This window comes from Elgaria multicarinata, chromosome 5, assembly GCF_023053635.1.
Source record: "Elgaria multicarinata webbii isolate HBS135686 ecotype San Diego chromosome 5, rElgMul1.1.pri, whole genome shotgun sequence".
Lineage (NCBI taxonomy): Eukaryota > Metazoa > Chordata > Lepidosauria > Squamata > Anguidae > Elgaria > Elgaria multicarinata.
This window is the reverse complement of record NC_086175.1, coordinates 109420688-109440609: the sequence shown is the minus strand read 5'-3', so window position 1 is coordinate 109440609 and position 19922 is coordinate 109420688. Positions and strand designations below refer to the sequence as shown.

The 19922-nt window shown below is 43.7% G+C and overlaps 1 protein-coding gene across 3 annotated transcripts in view; it reads right to left on the bottom strand.

Annotated features, from left to right (window-relative positions):
- SLC7A1 (solute carrier family 7 member 1) overlaps positions 1–17316 on the bottom strand; it is a 55897-nt gene extending 38581 nt beyond the window's left edge. Inside the window, exons 1-2 of one of the 3 annotated variants that reach the window (XM_063126997.1) lie at positions 17220–17316; positions 16330–16421 (exon numbers count right to left, since the gene is read on the bottom strand). The gene's annotated coding sequence lies outside the window, so the exon portion shown is untranslated. Of the gene's footprint in view, positions 1–14794; positions 15033–16329; positions 16422–17065; positions 17130–17219 lie in introns of those variants that run through there. The other 2 variants (XM_063126998.1, XM_063126996.1) reach the window with 2 other exon arrangements.
- Between the last annotated feature and the right edge of the window lie 2606 nt (positions 17317–19922).

Sequence of the window (19922 nt, the reverse complement as noted above, 5' to 3'; positions counted from 1 at the left end):
TGGATGCACAATTCAGAACCCCCAAAACGTCCATTTTCTTTCCTTTTAAGAAGCAGATGTTATTTATTTTGTTTTTATTATTCATTATTACCTTTATAACCCACCTTTTCCCTTCTTGCAAGGAACCCAAGGCAGCTTATATAGTCCTTCTCCTCTCCATTTTATCCTCACAACAGCCCTGAGAGGTAGGTTAGGCAACGAGTCAGTGAGTGGCTCAAAGTCACCCAGTGAGCTTCATGGTCAAGCGGGGACTTGAACCCAGAACTCCCAGCTTCCAGTCCAACACTCTAACCACTACACCACATTTGCTTATTTCATCGTAAACAAAAGATTCAAAATCACCCAACTAACCTATGCATTTCAAGGCATGCCTAGTAAAACCTCAGAAACTTGGGCAGAGGGGAGACGCTGGACAGGATTTGCAGAGGGCAGGATGATGCTTCACCGCCCTGTATAGCCTTTTGACTCTCCCCATGCCTAGCCTAGCAGAAGGATGCTAAATACGAAATATGAAATTTAATTAATAATTCAGTTTTTCATCTTGCAGGATTTAAATTTCATTCTTACCTTTTTCTGTGTTTTCCCTCTTTTTTTAAGTATAGACTTCAAATACTAATAAAGGTGAGTGCAGACTTCCAATTCCATGTCTGAATGCTTCCCTAGGAAACACACTTTGAGGACTGTGGGTTATAACTAAACTGTATTGCTATACCCAAAACAACGAACACAAACCCCAACTTCTATTCCAGCAACAGCGGGTGAGGTGGAGAAAGAATCTAACCGTCACCAAAGATAAATACTTTTCGTTTGATGTAGATTCCTTAGCGAAGGATGAAAGAGCTGGCCGCTAACCTTTCTCCTAGTTAGCTTCCTGCATTCTCAATTGTCAGAAGGGACTGGTAAGAGCAAAAAATAGACAGTTTCTCTAATAATTTGGTTTCTTTGATTTGTGCTTTTTTAGAATAATTTGTTACTGTATATGGAAGAGTTGGATGTTCCAACCACAAATGATGGACCAGTTTTTTCTCTTTTTTTAATTGCATGCCCATTACATGAATTTTGAAGACATAACTGGTTGACTCTGCTTCACATGCTCCCATAACCATGACTGTAGGCTCAACCAGTTCTACCAAACCCAACATCTCTTGAGTGCAGATTATCTAAAGGATTGTCCTAACCCATATGATCCTGCCCATACATTAAGATCACCCTCAGGGCCACTGTTTGTTTGCCCACCAAGAAGATCAATTAGGTTGGCAGGAACTAGGCACAGGGCCTTCTCAGTGGTGGCTCCACACTAAGGAACTCCATGCCCTCTACTAAAATATTCGTGGACCCTACATTTCAGGCCCTGTCTATTCCAGGTTGCTTTCCCATCATTAGTGTTTTGGTGATGTTGGTTCTTTGAGCTTCAGGAAGAACCATCCTAGCCCCCAGATCTGCTGGCTGGACTTGTGGTGGCATTGGTGCCCCTCCCCATCCCGGTGGTGGAAAGGAACTCTGCAGACGGAGCATGGCCAACATGGAGACCCCTGCTATGCCTCCAGGTAGAAATCTATCACTGGCAATATTTCCAGGCGCAGAGATGACATTGCACCCACTGGATCTAAGGCTCCTTTGTACACCAGACATGCCTTAAGATCACACACAAGCCTGAAGCTGGCGTAATTTCCCCCCATAGGAACCAAAGGGGGGGGGAGAAAAACTGGGGAACTCCCTACCCCCACCCCATACTTCCTGCCCTGGCAGGCGCAAGCTGGCCGAGCTTTGTAAGTGAAAGATAATGCACCACTTTGCAAACCCACCACCACATACCGCAGCTAGGATTGTACCTGTGAACTGACTTCAATACATTTTTATGGTGTGGTTGAGGCCTGTGTCTCTAAGCAGCTGCCTTATAATTTTTGTATGGTGACTTGATAATGAATATAGCTCAGTGAGTGGGATCCAATGGGGTGTTTACACCACTGCCAATTATCTTGCACCTCACGGAGTCTGTTGTGGAAATGCGCAAACAGGACTCACTGCTTAACTGCAGTTTGTCATCAACTGAACCAACAAACTTTGGTTAGCATTAACTATGGTTTGTTTGAAACAAGCCAATTTTAAAACGTGTTTTCAAGTTGGCATGTTTCAAACAAACCATATTTAGCAATACCCACGGTTAGTCTGTTCAGATGAAATGACAAGCCAAAGTTAAGCAAAACAGAAGTTTCCTAACTCCTCTTAGCCACATGGGCGAAGGAGAGGTAAGGGCAACATAAAAGCCTGAGCCTCAAACTGGCTTATTTAACAGCCTTAGACAAAAATCAGCAATGAGAGGATCTGGAGAATTGCAACACAGCCAGTGTAACAGCATTATTTTTAAAAGGGAGACAGAGGAAACTGTTAGGTTTCACTTCTGCCTCAGGTAAATTGGTGGAAAGCACGATTAAAGGCATCATTCAACACAGAACAGCCCTTTCAAGTAGGAATCAGCATGCCTTCTGCAAGGGGAAGTTCTGCTTCAATGTTTTAAGAATGTTTGCAAACAAAAGATATTTGGAATTTCAGAAGGGGGGTGCAAATAATCACAGAGAGGTAGCCAAAATCAGTCCTTGGGCCTCATGTTGCACGAGCCTGAATAAGAACGCCACAAAAAGGTGGTCACACAATTAGATGAGCAGGCAATGGAGGCAGCAAGAAGTCAATAAATATTGCTGAAGGATACAATCCTAGACTTCCTTACCCGACAGTAAGCCCCATTGAACTCAATATGATTTTCTTCTAAGGAGAAACGGCCAAGCTTGCACAACCAGTCTCATCTAATTCACTGGTCTAATTCAGTTATTGGGCCCATAAACTAAGATGCATGCATTACAAAAAAATATATTTCTAGCTGCTTTATTTTTATCTGCTGGTTGTTTTCCTTGTTTTCTTTTGTTGTTTGTTTAAAATATCAAGAGCTGCTGTGGAACCAAATTTAATGATAGATGGTATATAGTTTCAATAAATGAAAATAATTGAATAAATAACTGGTTCATTGGCCCAAGAACAAACTGGGCCCTTCCCCACCCCCACACTACATATGTTGCTTTCAGCACACCAATTTATGAGTTGGGAAAGTGATTCTAAGAAAGGTGTGAGCCAACAGAAGCGAGATCTCTCTACAGTGTGTTGCTTGTTTAAATGTACTTGCATATTCGTTCCCTGTAGACCACACACAAACAACATGCTTTTTGACATTTCCCTTTAGATTTCCTGAAGTACTTGCACAATGTTTTGAAGTCACTGTACAATCGATGCTATTATGTTCTAAACCTATGGACATCTTTTGCCTCCGCCTCTCTGTCCAGACAGAATGCCCTGCATTCATTTTTTCCCCACTCTGGAATTAAGCCCACAATTTTCAACTATTCCGACCACATTCCTCTCCAAACACCTCCCATCACTGCAGAACTTGCAACAAGCCACACAAATTGCATCATCACTTGAACAGAAGGTCTCTTTCCTGCAGCACTGGCAGACAAGAAGAGAGTGTGTGTTTTACGTGCTGCATTACAGTAAGTCAGAATATCAACACCTTATCAATAGAAAGCATTGCCATGGGAGCATCAACCACAGTTATCTACCTAATAAATGTCATCAGTTTTCTTTCAAGACGAGTATTGAGCTCCTTCAGCAACCACCCATTTTAACAAGAATTCTGACCTCTGCAATCCGTCTGCATGTGCTAATGAAATTGCAATGTGCCTTACACCACTTGCTTAATAGCTACTTTCCAGCAAACCAATTTGCCAAAGACCAGGTGAGGGCTAAGTGCCATTTCGCTGGCAAAAGGGGGGTCCCACTAGTGGGATGGCACTTATGCCACCGGAGCGCCTCTGGAAAGCTCTGCAGGGATAGCTGTCCCGACGGCAGTGTGGGGATTTTGTTGGAGACACCACAGCATCTAAGCCTCCTCATTCTCCAACACATCCCCAAAAGGAGTCCCCTAGAGCTGGCATAATTCCCCTACCTTGACCACAGCGGGAGGGGCAAAGGGAGGAAAAGAACCTCAATTGAAAAGCCGCCTCCACTTCCATACCAGCACGGTTTAGAAAGTGGCAGTGGACACAGAATCTCCCCACAACCACCATCATAGGATTGCTCTGCCACTTGTACACCTAGTTAATAGTCAGCAGGGAACTGCAACCAATCCTAGCTCTCAGAAGTACTCCTACATAGCATAGTGTTTTCAAGCACCTGTTTGTCACATTTCCTATGTTACATATTTTTAGGTGAAGAGGCCCCCAGAAAAGCATGTACAAAATAAAGTAATTCATATGCAACAGCAACTACTACCTTCATTCTACATATTCTCAAGATATACATTGATGCCCGTGCAACTGCTGGTGCCGTAAAAATAAGGTTGAACTTTAAAAGTATTGCAAAACAAATTATTGGCTGAAAGGACTTTCAGACCAGCATACAAAAACAACATACTAAAAGTTATAATGCCCAGCTTGCTGCAAAATAGACCTTTTCATTCCCAGGAGTTATTGGATATGGCTGAAAAGTAAGTCACTTGACCTTGTAATATCTCTCCTTCTATGGAGTCAAATTGGTCTGTCCATCCCCCACTTTTTTTTAAAAAATAGCCTTTCCTTATTACCAGCAGGCTAACCATGAAAAAGGCTAATTTTGCAAATTTCCTTCGCTATAACAGCATTAAGATCTGTTGATGTTAACTTCTATGGTCATCATCTTCCTGCATGAAGTTGCATCTGGCTCAGATTCATTTGAGCTGTTATGTCGTGTGAAAAGCTCAACTCTTTTTTCTGCTCAAAAAATAATTTCATTTGCAATTATTCTAACGTTGACAAGTATTTTTCAGTTTCTTTACTTGATTATACCTGGAGCAGATATAATCTGAAACTGCTACTTTGGCTTTAGCTAGACCTACCTGAAAGTCCGGGGGAGAGGAGGGGAGACCTCACATTGTGAATAACGCCAAGATCTCACCCCCATTGACACGTAAGGCGTGACGACCTCAGGAAGAGAGGCGTCGCGCCCGCCATTTTTTTTTTTTTTTTAAAGAGACAGGAGGGCAGGAGCACTCGAGCGACTGACGGTGAGTTTCTTTTAAAAAAAAATGATTTCCCCTGCTCCCCCCACACTACCCCCGATGGGCGCAGCTCCTGGCTCTGCGCGAGTAAACCCGCAGAAACAGGCTACACGCCCCGCGGTTTCAGGCTCAGCCCGAGACCGCGGAAAAATCAGGCCCAAAGTTTAGGGCTGTATCCCAGAGCAAGGGAGGGATCCCGGGTATCACCCCGGGATATAGCCTGGTCTAGCTAAGGCCTTTGTAACATTTCTGTGGACAAGCATTAAGGTGGCAACCCGAAAGAAGAGCCCAGCACGAAGATTGGCTGTATAACCCCTGTGTGATCCTTTTATAGAACGTGTTCTTTAAATTTACACCATCACAACGAAGTTTACTTTCAAAAAGTTCTCTGCCACATTGAGTACCCAGAGCAGATCGTTGCTTAACCAGATAAGCCAAAACCGTACAGCTGAATAAGGCTGTTATCTCTAAAGACAGGAGGTGGTGTCACTTTCCTTGTGGACTACCATTTAAAAAGAAAAAGAAAAGGCGCAATTTGTGCGGTTGATTCAAAGAGTTCGGTAGGAGTAGTAAGAATTCTCAGTCAAAACGGAATGTTCACAGATTTTCTAGCAACAAGGCCTCCTGATACAGCCAGTTTCCTTAATACAATGAGAATACAGATCTCCGTGCACAGCAGAGGAGGAGACACAAAACAGAAAGATCCCACACTCCACCAATTTTCGCATTCTTTCTTAAAACCTCGGCGGTGCAAGATTTCACTCCCCCACACACCTTTTTTTTTTTACTACTTACTTTTCATTTTTATACAGCACTATCAACATATATGACACCTAGCAGTTTCATAACCACCACTAACCTGCGTACAAACACACACACACGTGTCTGCAAACAGCTTACATTGTAAATCCAAAATTAGGGGAAACAAATAATGTAAGCAAGAAGGATATACACATGTGTTTCATAGGTATATTTTAGTTGCTATCTGAAAAGAAGTGAAGAATTACAACTTCTCTAAATTAGGGAAGAAAAATTAAATTGAAGCAGGATACATATTCAACCTTGCTAATTAAAAGCTGATATAGAACAAAGGTCAACGAATTCTTGCCAAGAGAGATTTATGGTCCTTGCTCCCCCTAATCCAGGAGCAAGGTGTTGCTCCTGGACCCGCACTGTGTGCTCCCAAATTGCAATGCAAGGTGAGGGACAATCCTAGTCCCCTATCCATCTCGAAACATAGACCTGTGCAGGAGGAACCACTATTCCTAGCCCTCCTCTTTGGCTCCAAGTGGAAGAAAAGGAGTGAGGATCATCCCCACAGCTCTGCCACAGAAGGCCTGGAAAAAATGCCTCTAATACTGGAGATGGCATATAGCTATTAGGACTAGTAGCCATTGATAGCCTTTTCCATCTAGGAATTTGTCTAATCCCCTTTTAAAGCCATCCAACATGGTGGTCATCACTACATCTTGTGGAAGTAAATTCCATACCTTAACTATATGCTGCAGAAATACTTTCTTTTATCTGTCCTGACTCTCCCATCAATCAGCTTCATGGAATGAAGCTCTGACATTAGGAGGAAGGATGGAGCTCATCACACTTGCCAGAGGACAACAGCAAACTAGGCGTGGTGATCAAAATGGCGGAACTCTGTCACTCTAATCCGTACAGAAAGTTCTATGTTAACTTAGAATTTGGGTCACAATGAATGCTTAATTGTGGCAATACAGGGATATCCAAAAGGGGCCATAGCTTAGTGTGATAGAGCATCTGCTTTCCATGCAGAAAGTCCCTGGTTCGATCCCTGGCTTCTCCAGGTAGGGCAAGGGAAGAATCCTGCCTCAAACCCTGGAGAGCCGCTGGTCTTAACGGATTAATGTTCTAATAAGGCAGCTTCCTACATTCCTATGCTGTGACTGAGGCCTAGTTTCCACTGTGGAGGTAAATTTGAGTTTGATTTCTACCATTTCACACTGCAGTCAGTGTTCAAATGACTGTATCGATATTCAAGTACACAAAAATCTTTCCTGTACATAGGGAAAATAGCATGTCAGGAAGAAGGCTAAGGTAGCCAAAACCACTCCTAACATAATTTCTATGTGGTGTTGTGGGGATTGGGGGCGGGGGGGGGAGTTGCATGGGGTATCATTCACTGATGAATCCTGCCTGCTCTCTGAAAAGGGGCAGCCTCCACAGACGCAGGTTTACCACCTCAGTGAAGACTATGACTGAGTTTAGAGGTTTAGCAGAGGGCTAGGCAGCATAAAATATCAGGTCATGTTGTAACATCACCATGGAAACCAAGAATGCAAGCTCCACAAGCATCTCTTCCGAAGTGACTTAACTGGCAGGGCTCTACTGGACAATGGGATTAGAAAAAGAAAGAGTGTAGCACACTTAATAGGTGGAGGGAGAACTAAGCCTGGCTAATAATCCTCTAGAAAAAGAGGCTAAAAACCAGGGAGGTGCTTTAAGACGGAGCTTACAAAACTCTCTTTGAAAGCTAGTGGAATACGCAGGTCACACAAACACACCGACCAAACTGACAGAAGGGCATTTATTCTCAAACTACAGATCAACTCTCCAAGAAGTGCTATATATTTTTTTTAAAAAAAAAAAATTAAACAGGGTTCAATAGTCTCACTCACCATGACGAACAGAGAAGCAGCTCTGGTGAATAAGATGAATGTGAGGCTCCCTCTGAACTTGGAGCTGAAGAGAAGGGATGAACTTCACCCCTCCCTAGTCCCAAAGTTTGGCTAAAGACTGGGAACGATTTTGGCTCTGTGCTGGCCAGGTGGATGCACAGAGCCATAACAAGCCACTGCCTCCTGTTTCTAGCTTGGAGCTGGAGGAGGAAGACAAAGGCATGTGGGCTTGCCTCTGAGCCCAGTTGATGCTCTGAGCTTAGAGCATCCTTCAAGAACAAAGGCAAAGATAGCACTATGCCTCTCTCTCTCTCTCTCTCTCTCTCTCTCTCTCTCTCTCCCAGCTCAGAGTGGGAGGGAGAAGAGATGGGAGGCAGATATTTCATTACTCATGTGTCTGATGTGCATGTTATGCTGGATATTATTATTAATAACAATAATAATAATTTCATTTCTATGCAGCCCCATAGCCGAAGCTCTCTGGGTGACTTTCAACAATTCATAAAAAAAAATAAAGTTACAAAATACATCATTAATTTCTTTGATTTACAAAATGCAGCCGGCGGAGATGCCACTGGAAGGTGAGTGAGCTCCTTAATCCTTCCTTCCCCTTCTTTTTCCTCCATGATTGTAAAACAAGTTGGAGGGAGTGAGGAAAGGGCAAAGATGCTCCTGTTCTGCTGCTCCAGCTTCCTACTTCAAGTTACAGCTCTAGCTCCATTGTGTAACGGGGGAGAAAGTCCAGAATAAGGATCACAGAACAGCACAGGCTGAGCCCCGAGAAAAAACGAGGCCTAAAGGGAGGTGACTTGAAAGAGAGTTGCAAGCCCCATCTGGGGTGACTCAGAAGCAGTAACTCAGACTCACCATATCCTCCCTCTGGTTCTTAGGAACAGGTTGTTTAATACAGGGTCCATAAAGTTTGCTGGTCTTACTGGCCAACCAAAGTTTTGTTATCCCAAAGACAGGTTTCAGTTGAACATGAAGGAAAACTTCCTAATTGTCAGAGGAGTCAAGTGATGGTATCAACAGCCTAGCAGGATGGTGGGCTCTCCATCAGTGAAATATTCCAATGGAGACTTGGAGCTCCATCAAACGAGCATTTTATAGCACGCTCATTACTGGACAGATTTTCATGGGTTCCTCTCATGACATTGTCTGCCTCCTGCCCCTTCCAGCCCTCATCGCGCGACAAAAAAAACACCCCAATAAGTCTGACTTATTTTTAAAGATGGAAGTTGTATTGTCCACAAGGACTTGCAACAGCTCTTCAGGATCACAGATAAGGATCTCAGCTCTACCTGAAGATGTCAGCAAGTGACCCTGGAACCTTCTGCATGCAAAGCAGGTGCTCTACCATTAAGTGATATACCTTCCCCAAGCAAAAAATGCCCTTGTGTAAGTGGTAGCCTTTTTATTGCAAGCTGGTGTCATCTGATAACAATGGCAGGTTCCCTTTGTTGCCAAATTTGGAAGCAGTTAGGGCTAGACATGAATTCATTCCTCATTGGAGCAGGCACCTTACCCCTGCAAACACTCAGGAGAGCTTCTCATACTACAAGAAGCAATTGCTATTATGTTGTAACTGCAGACATCTGTGATGAGGAAGGAAGTATGAAACAAACACACCCAAGCCATCTTCAGAGAGATGCAGGATTGGCAGCGAGCCAGAACTGGAAGATGCCAAGCCAGAAACAAGTTGCACCAAGCAGGTTCCGGAGCAAACTGGCTGAGAATTAAGGAATGTGCAACCCAACAGTTTGGAGTGGGTGGGGGGCACACACCAGGTTGGGGAAGGCTGCACTAAAGCATCACATGTGTAATATAGTACACTGTGCAAATTGTAGACTGTGCTGTTCCATATACTCCTGCACCATAATAAATCATACAGGAGGCTGGCACTATTTTGAAGGGTGCATTTGGTGGGTGGGTGTCCCTGATGCAATAGGAAAGGACCGTAGCTCAGTGGTAGAGCACATGCTTTGCACGCAAAAGGTTCCTGGCTCAATCCCAGGCATCTCCAGGTAGGGGCAGGGAATAAAGCTGGAGAGCCTCAGCCAATCAGTGTCAACAGTACTGGGCTAGATGGACCAATGCTCTAACTCAGTACAAGGCAGTTTCCTCTGTTCCTAAAATAACAAATCAGCAAGGCTCAAAGTAGAGCCAGATCTCTTCACGCCACCAAGCACAGGGTACCAAATAGGTAGCATTACTCTGGAGACTTTTAGAGTTTCTGCAAGCAGCATAATTCTCTATATTCATTGTGATGGTTATATTACATACTTGACTACTCAATAATTATCTAATGAAACAGACCAATTTTGGCCAGTTAGTGCCAACCCTAAATTCTACCCCACTTATCTTTTCAGCAACAGCTTCAATTACCATCCTGTCTGTGCTTAGTTGAGCACCCATCTTATGCTTATTTCAGAGTTTGAGACTATGGATAGAAATGGATTTCAACCTCTGCTTTTAAAGTTAACCATGGTTAGTGTTGAATTCAGTGAATGCGTAATGGCACCCATAGCCAATCCTGAAAGGTGGAATCCAAGTGAGAAAGGGGAAAAGTAAGCAAGCCTGAAGGGTGTACTTGATCACTTGAGAATGCTGAAACATAGGGAAAGCTAATTAGGAAGGCAACCAAAATTGTGTTCTCAGTCTACCTGGTCATAGTTAATTCTAAGCCAACAGGAAAAAACCCACAAAATCCTATGTTGGAAGACATGGTTAGATTGGAAGCATGATTGCAAATCATATCACTATGTAGGCCCAGGTATGAATACTTGCCTAAGTGCCTTATTCAATTTTCCAATTTTATCATATAATGTATTTCTTTTCGCACAACAATATCAAAGAAACAAAACACTGCAAGACCCAGCTACTAGTTTGCTCAGCTCATGCAATGCACACAAATAAGGCAAGTGAATTACCAACATAATCTACAAGTTAGTAGTTCACAGCTGTGACAACTTCCATCACAGTTTATATTCTAAATGAGGAATAGAGATTATAGATGTTGCTGTGATCTCAATAGCCTAAAGGTTCATCTGTTATGTTACTTATGTGAGCAGATTATTTTCAAGAACAACAAAAGCAACAGGAATTAGTCCTGAGAATGTAACTACAGGCAAAAGTCTTCAAAAGACAAGTGTAAACAAAGCAGAGAGCTTGTTGTCAGATAATTACACCATAATTATAAATCATAAAAATCATATAATTACAAAATTAATAAAGCAGGGTAAAAGCCTGCATTAATTTGAACTGATTCACACATTAATCATAGCTGTACTGTTATTTTTTCATTAAAACCGAGTTTTAAATCTTATTCCCTGCACATCCTAGGAAGCAGAGAGCTCTCAATGCTCATGTTGGGTCATCTGTGTTACAGCAAACTATGGTTTCTTCTTGCATCTGAACCAGGCCATTGTCTCTAAAAGACATTGATACAAACAATATATCAAATTTAGGTATAACTATACTTATTACAATAAAATCATATTAGTAGAAAATATTTTAATTTTAAAGCAAATACATACATTTTAAATTTAAACAGAATAGTCCACATACATCAAACTTCAAACAAAAATCCCCAAACGCATTTCAACCCTACAGGTCTTCATCAGTGGGAAAAGGATATGCGGATTTTAAAAAAAATTATACAAATATTAGTTCCCCGTCTTCCTTGTTACAAGTTTGAAGATTTACAAGAGCCAACTTTGGGTAAATTATCATTATTAGAGTAAAATCTTGGGCTCAAAAGAAAGGCTGTAGAGCACCAATAGGCATTTGGCAATTATTTTCTCTTCGTTCTGCTTTTCAGGTCCGATAGAAACTCCCTATATCTGGGGCATAAAAAGTTATTTTTAATATTTGTATAATTTTTTTTTTAATCCACATATCCTTTTCCCACTGATGAAGACCTGTATGGTTGAAACGCGTTTGGGGATTTTTGTTTAAAGTTTGATGTATGTGGACTATTCTGTTTAAATTTTAAATGTATGTATTTGCTTTAAGATTAAAATATTTTCTACTAATATGATTTTATTGTAATAAGTATAGTTATACCTAAATTTGATATATTGTTTGTATCAGTTTTCTTAAACTTACTTTGTTTTCGGGGTTGGTTTTGGTTTAAGATAGCACTTTTTCACATTTCTAAAAGACATTGGCCATGTTTTTTCATCAGCCTATAATTTAGGATGACAACAGCAAGTCACAGCAACCCTCAAGCCAGGGATAGGGAACTCATTTTAGCAAGGGGGAGGATTTCCCCCCACCAGACACTAGGAGGGCTGGATGTCAGTGGGTATGGCACCCACTGATGTGATCTTCCCGCCCCTCCCATTTTGACTTTCTCTGTGTTGAAAAGGGCTCAGACAGCACTAGGAAGAGCTCCTCCCACATCGACCAAGTCCCTTGTTTTGTGCAACATGTGTTCTTCCAATGGAGGCATCGTACACAGGACTTGGGCAGCACTAGGAAGAGAGCATCAGGACTAGGAGAGACTTTTGCCTAAAGAGTCACAACTGCTCAACATACACAATCCTGTGCTATAGAAGGGCCAATGGAGGTGTTAAAGAGAGGTTTGAAAATCTTCCTCTTTGAATAGAGGGGTTTGGCTGGTAGAGCATGCTGATGGTCCTTGTGGTGACCACAACACACTTTGTATGGCTTTTATTTTAAGGTTTTATTGTTATATTCTTTTAAATCCAGTTAAGGTCTTTTATTAGAACTATTGTATTTATTGCATTTTGTAAACTGCTGACCTATTTTACTTCATGTACTGCGCTTTGCAACGAAGCGCTATATAAATACATTTTATTAATTATTACTAGTCTGACTTAGGGCTCATCTACACCAAGCAGGATATTCCATTATGAAAGTGGTATGAAAGCAATATATAAAAGGCAGGAGCCACACTACTGCTTTATAGCAGTATTGAAGTGCACTGCAGGATTTACACTACTGCTTTATAGCAGTACTAAAGTGCATTGACAACTGTTGGGGCCCATGACACATCTACACTGAGCAGGATACAACACTATGAAAGTGGTATGAAAGCAGTATATGGTATGTGTCAATGGGCCCCAACAGTTGTCAGTGCACTTCAATATCACTATATAGCAGTAGTGTGGCTCCTGCCTTTCATATGCCACTTTCATAATGGAATATCCTGCTTGGTGTAGATGAGCCCTTAGTTGAAAGCATCTGCTTATAACTTATCAACTGGTTCCCTCACGCCAGGAGTATCATCCAGCAGGAAATAGATGTGCTTAGATGTCACTGCGACACACTATTTATTTGTTAGGTTTATATCTCACCTTCCTTCCATCATGGAACTCAAGGTGGCTACATATGGTTCCCAGGTAGTCTCCTCTCCAAGTACAGACCAGATCAGACCTGTTTAGCTTCAGTAAGGTGGCTGCCTCATTTACCTTCAGAACATATCCTGGAACCTGGGTCAGCTGTGGCTCTGATATTTATTTATTTATTTATTTATTACATTTTTATACCGCCCAATAGCCAAAGCTCTCTGGGCGGTTCACAGATGGTCTAGCAGCAGAACACTAAGAGATATGGGTAAGGCTTTAGAATGTCAGTTCTAAGGACCAAACTACATTAGTGTTGTGTATCAGCCACTGGCTTCCAAATGAAACCTTGTTAGCGGTGATCAGACTTTTTAAAAAAGGAAGAAATCAACATTTAAAACTTGCTGCTTATATTTTGTGGAAAGAAGGGATGTGGTATCTTTTCATTATACTAACTGCTGGGGGTACTATTGACAACAAGCTAGTTAAAAAGCAATCAAGACAACCAGGGGTGATTAACCATCTCTTGATGCCATCCTAATGTAACTTCCTGCTCCAAACATGAACAGTTTCCCTTACAAGCTTAAGCAAACAAGTTGCATTCATCCATTCCAATCACACTAAAAGTTTCCACTGCAGTTTAGAGGCAGGAGATGGGGGAAAGTCATTGAAACTAGCTTTATGTTTTTAAATACTAGGCAAATACAAGCAATCTGCCTTTGTTTGGTTTCATAGTGACTGCTTTGTTCTGGCTCAATTCTTTATTTTATAAGGGGGATTTAGGAGGCAGCTGCAAACTCTTATGTGATTACCCTATTTTAAAAAATGTATTGAAAGACTTTTGACACCAATAAACAGAAAACTCAGAATGTGAGCAACATCTTCCGGCTGTGATCCCCTAACACAGCCTTCCTTGCTATCTGCAATGCCACCACGAGTAGTTTCTTTACCATAAATAGGTTGCTCATTGGTCGCTGCTGATTTAATCCGTAGCTTAATTGCATCAGGCAGACATCCCGAGCCAACGCCTCCTCGGAAGCAATAGCACCGGTTGTGGAAAAGGGACGTTCGTGATCGTGGGGTAGCCCCTGTTAAAGCCCTGAAGAGAGAACCAAGCACGGGCTGATGTGCCTTAGTGGTGACTCACCATGTAGAACCAGCCCCGCCGCGGGAACCTAAAAAAGCACCATTTAAGGCAGGACTTCTTTAATCCCTAAACCGAATTAGATCAGCGCCAGTGGTCTACAGTTGAAAGAGTTCGTCCGCCCGCCAGGAAGGGGTCAACCCGCGTGTGCCCCCTCCTCCCACCCACCCCGGCCTTCGATCTACCAAGGCAGGGCGCGTGCTTCCGTCTTCCTACGCCTCGCGCCAACCACTATAAATATTGCATCATGCAGCACGCCGGCAGCAAAATGGATGCCTCGCCTCGGCATGTGGCTGAGCGCCTGAGCACATGTCTACCGGCGTCCCGGTTTCTAGCAATGGGGCGGGCCGACCCCCACCCCACCCCCAAATCCACGCGCACCGTCTCCCTGATCTGCAAAGGGGAAACGAATTGGCGACCCGGAGTTGCGGCGCCCTCAGCCTTCCCACATGGCCCTTGCCAAGGTAGAAGAAGCCTTCCATTCTCCCGGCTCAGGGCATCCCGGCAAGGTTAAGCCCAACGCTGTGGAGGCCAGAGGAGAAAGAAAGGACAGAGCAGGGAAATGCTGACCTCGGCCAGCCTGCCTAATCCCCCAGCGGCTACTTACCCTGCCCGAAGCCGGAGAAGTTCCGAATAAAGCGGCGGCAGCGGTGGTGTAGAAACGGTCTGGATGCGAGAAAAGCGCGCGTCGGAGATGGCCTGAGCGATGGGAAGTGCCGCGGAGTCCCCCGCGGCTGGCGTGAGCTCAAGGAAAAGGCGAAGATGTGGCAGCTGCCGCTGGCCGAGAGGGAAACGCGAGAGCTCGTTCCATGCGCTACAACCAGGGCTGCGAGCGGCTCCGCCTTCCCTCGCTCTCGCTCTGTATTGAATGAAAAGCCTCAGGGGCGCGAGGAGGGCGGGGAGAGGCGGCGCGGGGGGGAGGGAATGGCTGCCTGGCAGAGGCACGCCACCAACTGCGTCCTCCTCCCCACTCCGCCTCCGGCAGCTTTATAGCAGGAAGGAGAGCGAGGGCGCAGACAGGAGGGAGAGAAGCGCTTGGGCGGGAGGCGGCTCAGAGCCCCGGGGCTCGTGTAAACGTCCCCTGAGCTGTTCTGTCCTGCCGCCTCCTGGGCTTGCACGTTACAAAAGCCCGCGCTTTACCCCGAGACGCGCGTAAAGTACTACAGGCTTTTTAAACAGACGACAAGCCGTCCTGGCGCTTCTCAGCCGTCAACCTTCCCGCCTAAAGGTGTTTCGGGGACCGGGTAGGATCCCGCCCGGCTGCGCCCCTCGGCCTCCCTCGCCCCTCCCTGCTCCCTCCCTCGCCACGCGCCCTGAACTCCCCAGTGGAGAAGGCGGCAGCGAAAGCGAGTCCAAAGCCGCGCTGCTTTGTTGTCCTCTGGCGTCACTACTACGGCGGAGCGCCTCTAATAAGGGCAGAAGGGGGAGCGAAAGGGAACAGCTGCAGAGGAGGGGAGCAAATACGGCACAGCCGCGCCTGGGAAAGGAAAGGCCGTGGTAGTGACGGCATTAAGCCTGGATTTGCTTTTCCAGTCGCTGAGTCAGGAACGAATCCGTTGAAATCCGCGCAATTTCATTCCCCCTTCCCAGCCCCTGGCAAACCGGACTTGTGTAGTTGGGATGTTTAGCCTGTCCTATTCCCCAAAACGGAGGGGAAGAATTGTACAGTTCATTTAATGGCTTAAGTCTTTAGGGGAGTGTAAATCATATGGAAATTATAGTGCAATAAAGCAATAACCCGAACATCATAAAAAATGACAATACAACATAATAAAAAAGATTAACAGTGTGCAACGCAATCCTCAAAAGTAAGCCCCGTTGAGTTCAGTGGGACTTACTCCCAGGTAAGCGTGCATAGGATTGAAGCCTAGGCATTATATGTAGTGGATTGTGTAAAACCCAGAATGCAATAAGCAGGAATGGCCTCTTAAAAATGCCACACACGATGGCACGTGTTAACACCTGTGAACAATATTTTAGGGACAGAAACCCTTGTGTGTATATGGCCCAATACAGCCTTCTCAATGAGCCAAATAACCAAATTCATCAGTCACACATAACCACACAACTGATGCAATAAGTCACAAAAGATCCACAGAATGCCATTAAAAGGAATGTTACAAGATAAAAGAACAAAATTACATGGGTTGGTGCCGTACTTGTCCGAGTAGACCTTCCAAAACCAAATGAACCTCAGTTAGATCTGATTGTGGCATGTGGCAAAAGATGTTGACCTGCATGGATACATTGGGATAGAAAACAGTTTGGTTATTTTCAATCTACCACTTATCAGAGAATAATAATCTACAATTCTAGAAACTCAAAAACATCTTTCATGCCTGGCATGAATCCACAGAGGCATCTTTCTCCTTCCAAAACCAAATGTTGGTTTGGTTTCTCTCAAAAATGTAGAAAGTACAGTTTGATACTATCTTCCGATGTTGTGCAACTAGTATTTTGCAGATGAAAGAAAATTTAATTCATTTTTGGTATATCAAAGAGAGATGGCAGGAACGTTAAATTGCACGTGTTCCTGTGTTTGTATGATGTGGCTCTTGCGTTTGGTTTACACAGAAACAGGAAATTAAAAGAAAACTCTTTACATTGTTTGCGTGAGTAAGAAAAAAAAAGTTAAAACAGAGCTATCTAGGCTGAATAATCACCTGACAGTAGCAGCTGGGCTGTGCAAGCGACCATGCAGTGCAATCCTATGCACGTTTTCTATGAAATGAGTCCTACTCTTTTCAGTGGAGCTTACTCCAAGGAAAGGGTGCATAGGATTGCTGCCTTGAACACTTGCACCTCCTATAGAGTACCAATCATCTGAATGCCTTAGTCATTACAGCCTGTAAAATTCAAGTCCCATCTTGTAGCTTACTGTGATATTGTAGATGCCTCTTTAAATTGAAATGGAATGTTTGCTTTCTATCTGCCTGTAAGTGACTTTTCCATCTTGTTTCTATCCATTCCTGCATCTGATGAAGTGGGTTTAGCCCACAAAAGCTCATGCCTTAATAATAAAACACAGTTACTCTTTACAGTGCCACAGACTCTTTATAGTAAATAGAAGCAGATCCAAATATTTTATCAAATGCTGTTTCTTTTCACTTCTGCAGATGAGATAGCTTCTTTGTTGCACTCAATGCCTTTTCCTAACTACTACAGACATGCCTTAACACAGCAAGTTTACAATTTCAACCCGTAACATTTTAGGTGTTTTCCCTTCTCAAACATCCTCCTGCATGCGTCAGTAGTGTCCTTGGCCCTGACCTGTAACATCCAGGAGCATCTAGCCAGCCCCTCTGCGCAGAACGTTTGGAGTGATCGACCAATTGGAAAGGGCTTCACTGAGTTATACCTCTAGATCCCCAGTTGACACTGCTATCCATTTTTTTCCATCTAGATTAGACAATATTCATCACAAGGTCCTTATCAGACTATTACTAGGAGCTGCCAAGATGGAAATTGCAAAGAGCTGGAAAACAACGGCAGGATACACACTCAAAGGACGGTTTTCAAGCATTTGGCAAATTGCATTGACAGATAAATGGACTTGACAAGACAGATTACTGATTTTTAATAGGGCAAAAATTCAGGGTCTGCCCACAAATCAGCACTGATTCCAGAAAGGCATTCTCACCTAAAGGAGTAAAGGAAACACCACATTATTAAGAGGAAAGACAGTGAAACCCCTCCATACTAGGTATTTAAATGTAATTCATTATATGAGCTATGAAAATCCTATGCATGAAATCAGTTTGTGAATTTTTGTAAAAGTATTACACAATATCTCTATATCTAGATATAGATAAAGATATAAAATGCTTAGGTATGTTTCCATAAAGGCTTCAGCTGATACAGGTTGCTAAGCAACAATAACAATGTGTAACTCAGTTGATACAGGTTGCTAAGCCCCTCGGCCGACTCCTCCGGGCTTTCCAAGGTAATCCTACCCCCCCCTTTCTGCCTCTTCGCTCCCCTCCCATGAAGGGGGCAACGCCACAGTCCAGCCGACTCCTCCTGGCTTTCCAAGGTAATCCTACCCCCCTTGCTGCCTCTTCGCTACACCCCACCCCACCCCGCACAAAGGGGGCAGCGCCACAGTCCGGAACATGAGCGAGGCACAGCTGGGGCCCTTGGTGGCCGGGTGGGAGGCCACTCACCTGCTGCGAGCCCAGGCCCCAGCCTAACCTCATGTTCCCCCTTCCACCGACCTCTCTGCCCCCCAGGTCTGCCAGACGGCACTGTATCAGTGGCCTTCAAGCAGCCTGCCCCCGCGATGATGTTTAATTAATAAACTTTAAGATATGCTACAATGGCGTATGTTACGCCGGGTACAGCTAGTATATAATGAAATACTTAAGGTATCAGGGGCAAGCAATTAGGTATGTTCTTTTCGAGCTGGTAAAATAACAGGGCCATCATCAGCTGATGTTTGCCTTGAGTCACTCCTACCCCCTTTAAAAAATATCCTGAGCTGGCATTTGGAGCAGCATCTAGTGGCTGTATCTAACCACCCTGTTAATTTCCCATAATGCCCTGGCCTAGTGTCATTCAGAGGCATTGTGGGAAATTACAAGGGTGGCTAGATTACAGTGTTGGCCTCAGCTTTTTGAGGGGCCTTGTCCAAGGCATATTGCTATCTTTTCAGCACCAGGTTAAAACTTTTCTCTTCTCCCAGGCATTTAGCAATATGTGAATAGCTTCATTGATCCTGGGTCTGTTTGTATAGTTGTTTATAAAGTTTCTTATACTTGTATGTTTTTGTGGTTTAAAATTTAATTGTTTTAATCTTATGTAAACTGTCCAGAGAGCTTCAGCTATGGGGTGGTATAGATGATAATAATAATAATAATAATAATAATAATAATAATAATAATAATAAATTATAATTTGAACATAATATAAAACCATTCACATGCAAATACATAAAATGTTTTTTTCGCAATCAGTAATGAAAATCCCAGGACACATACGCTATCAAATGCCTGTGAATACGGAAAGTCTTAACCTGGCACTAGAAAAATGACAATGTGGGCATCAGGTAGACCTCAGGAGGGAGAGCAGCATTCCAAAATCGGGGTTCCAGCACTGAAGAAGCCCTTCCCTTGAACCTCTCTTCAAGGAAGCACTTGGAAGAGGGCCTCAGATGATGATCATAGTATGTGGGCAGATTCACCAGCTGTTATTGGTTTTCATCCTCTTTCTCGCCATTGCCCCTATTTGCTTGTTTGACAGGCAGCTTCTCACTACCACTGTTGTCCAGGCCAGAGTGAGAAGCCAGTGAGAAGCAGGTTGTAATGGGGAAGAGGTAAAGCAATTTCAGGGGAAATTGGTGATGGTGGCCATCACTACATCTTGTGGTAGTGAATTCCGTAGTTTAACTATGCACTGTGTGAAGAACTATTTCCTTTTATCTGTCCTGGATCTCCCACCAATCAGCTTCATGGGATGACCCCACTGGGTTCTAGTATTATGAGAGAGGGAGAAAAATGTCTCCCTGTCCACTTTCCGTAAATCATGCAATTTTGTACATCTGTATCATGTCTCCCCCGTCTCGCTGTAGTACTTAGAAAAAGGTACTAGTATCAGAGGAGTCTGCCAGATGAATTGCCCACTACCTTGCAACTCACAGCTGCTTATGGGACTTGGATCCTTATGCTGCTTGGCTGCCACTGCTGGATCTATCACTCTTTTGCTCTTCCCACTCCAGTGCCTGACGCAAAGGCTTCAGC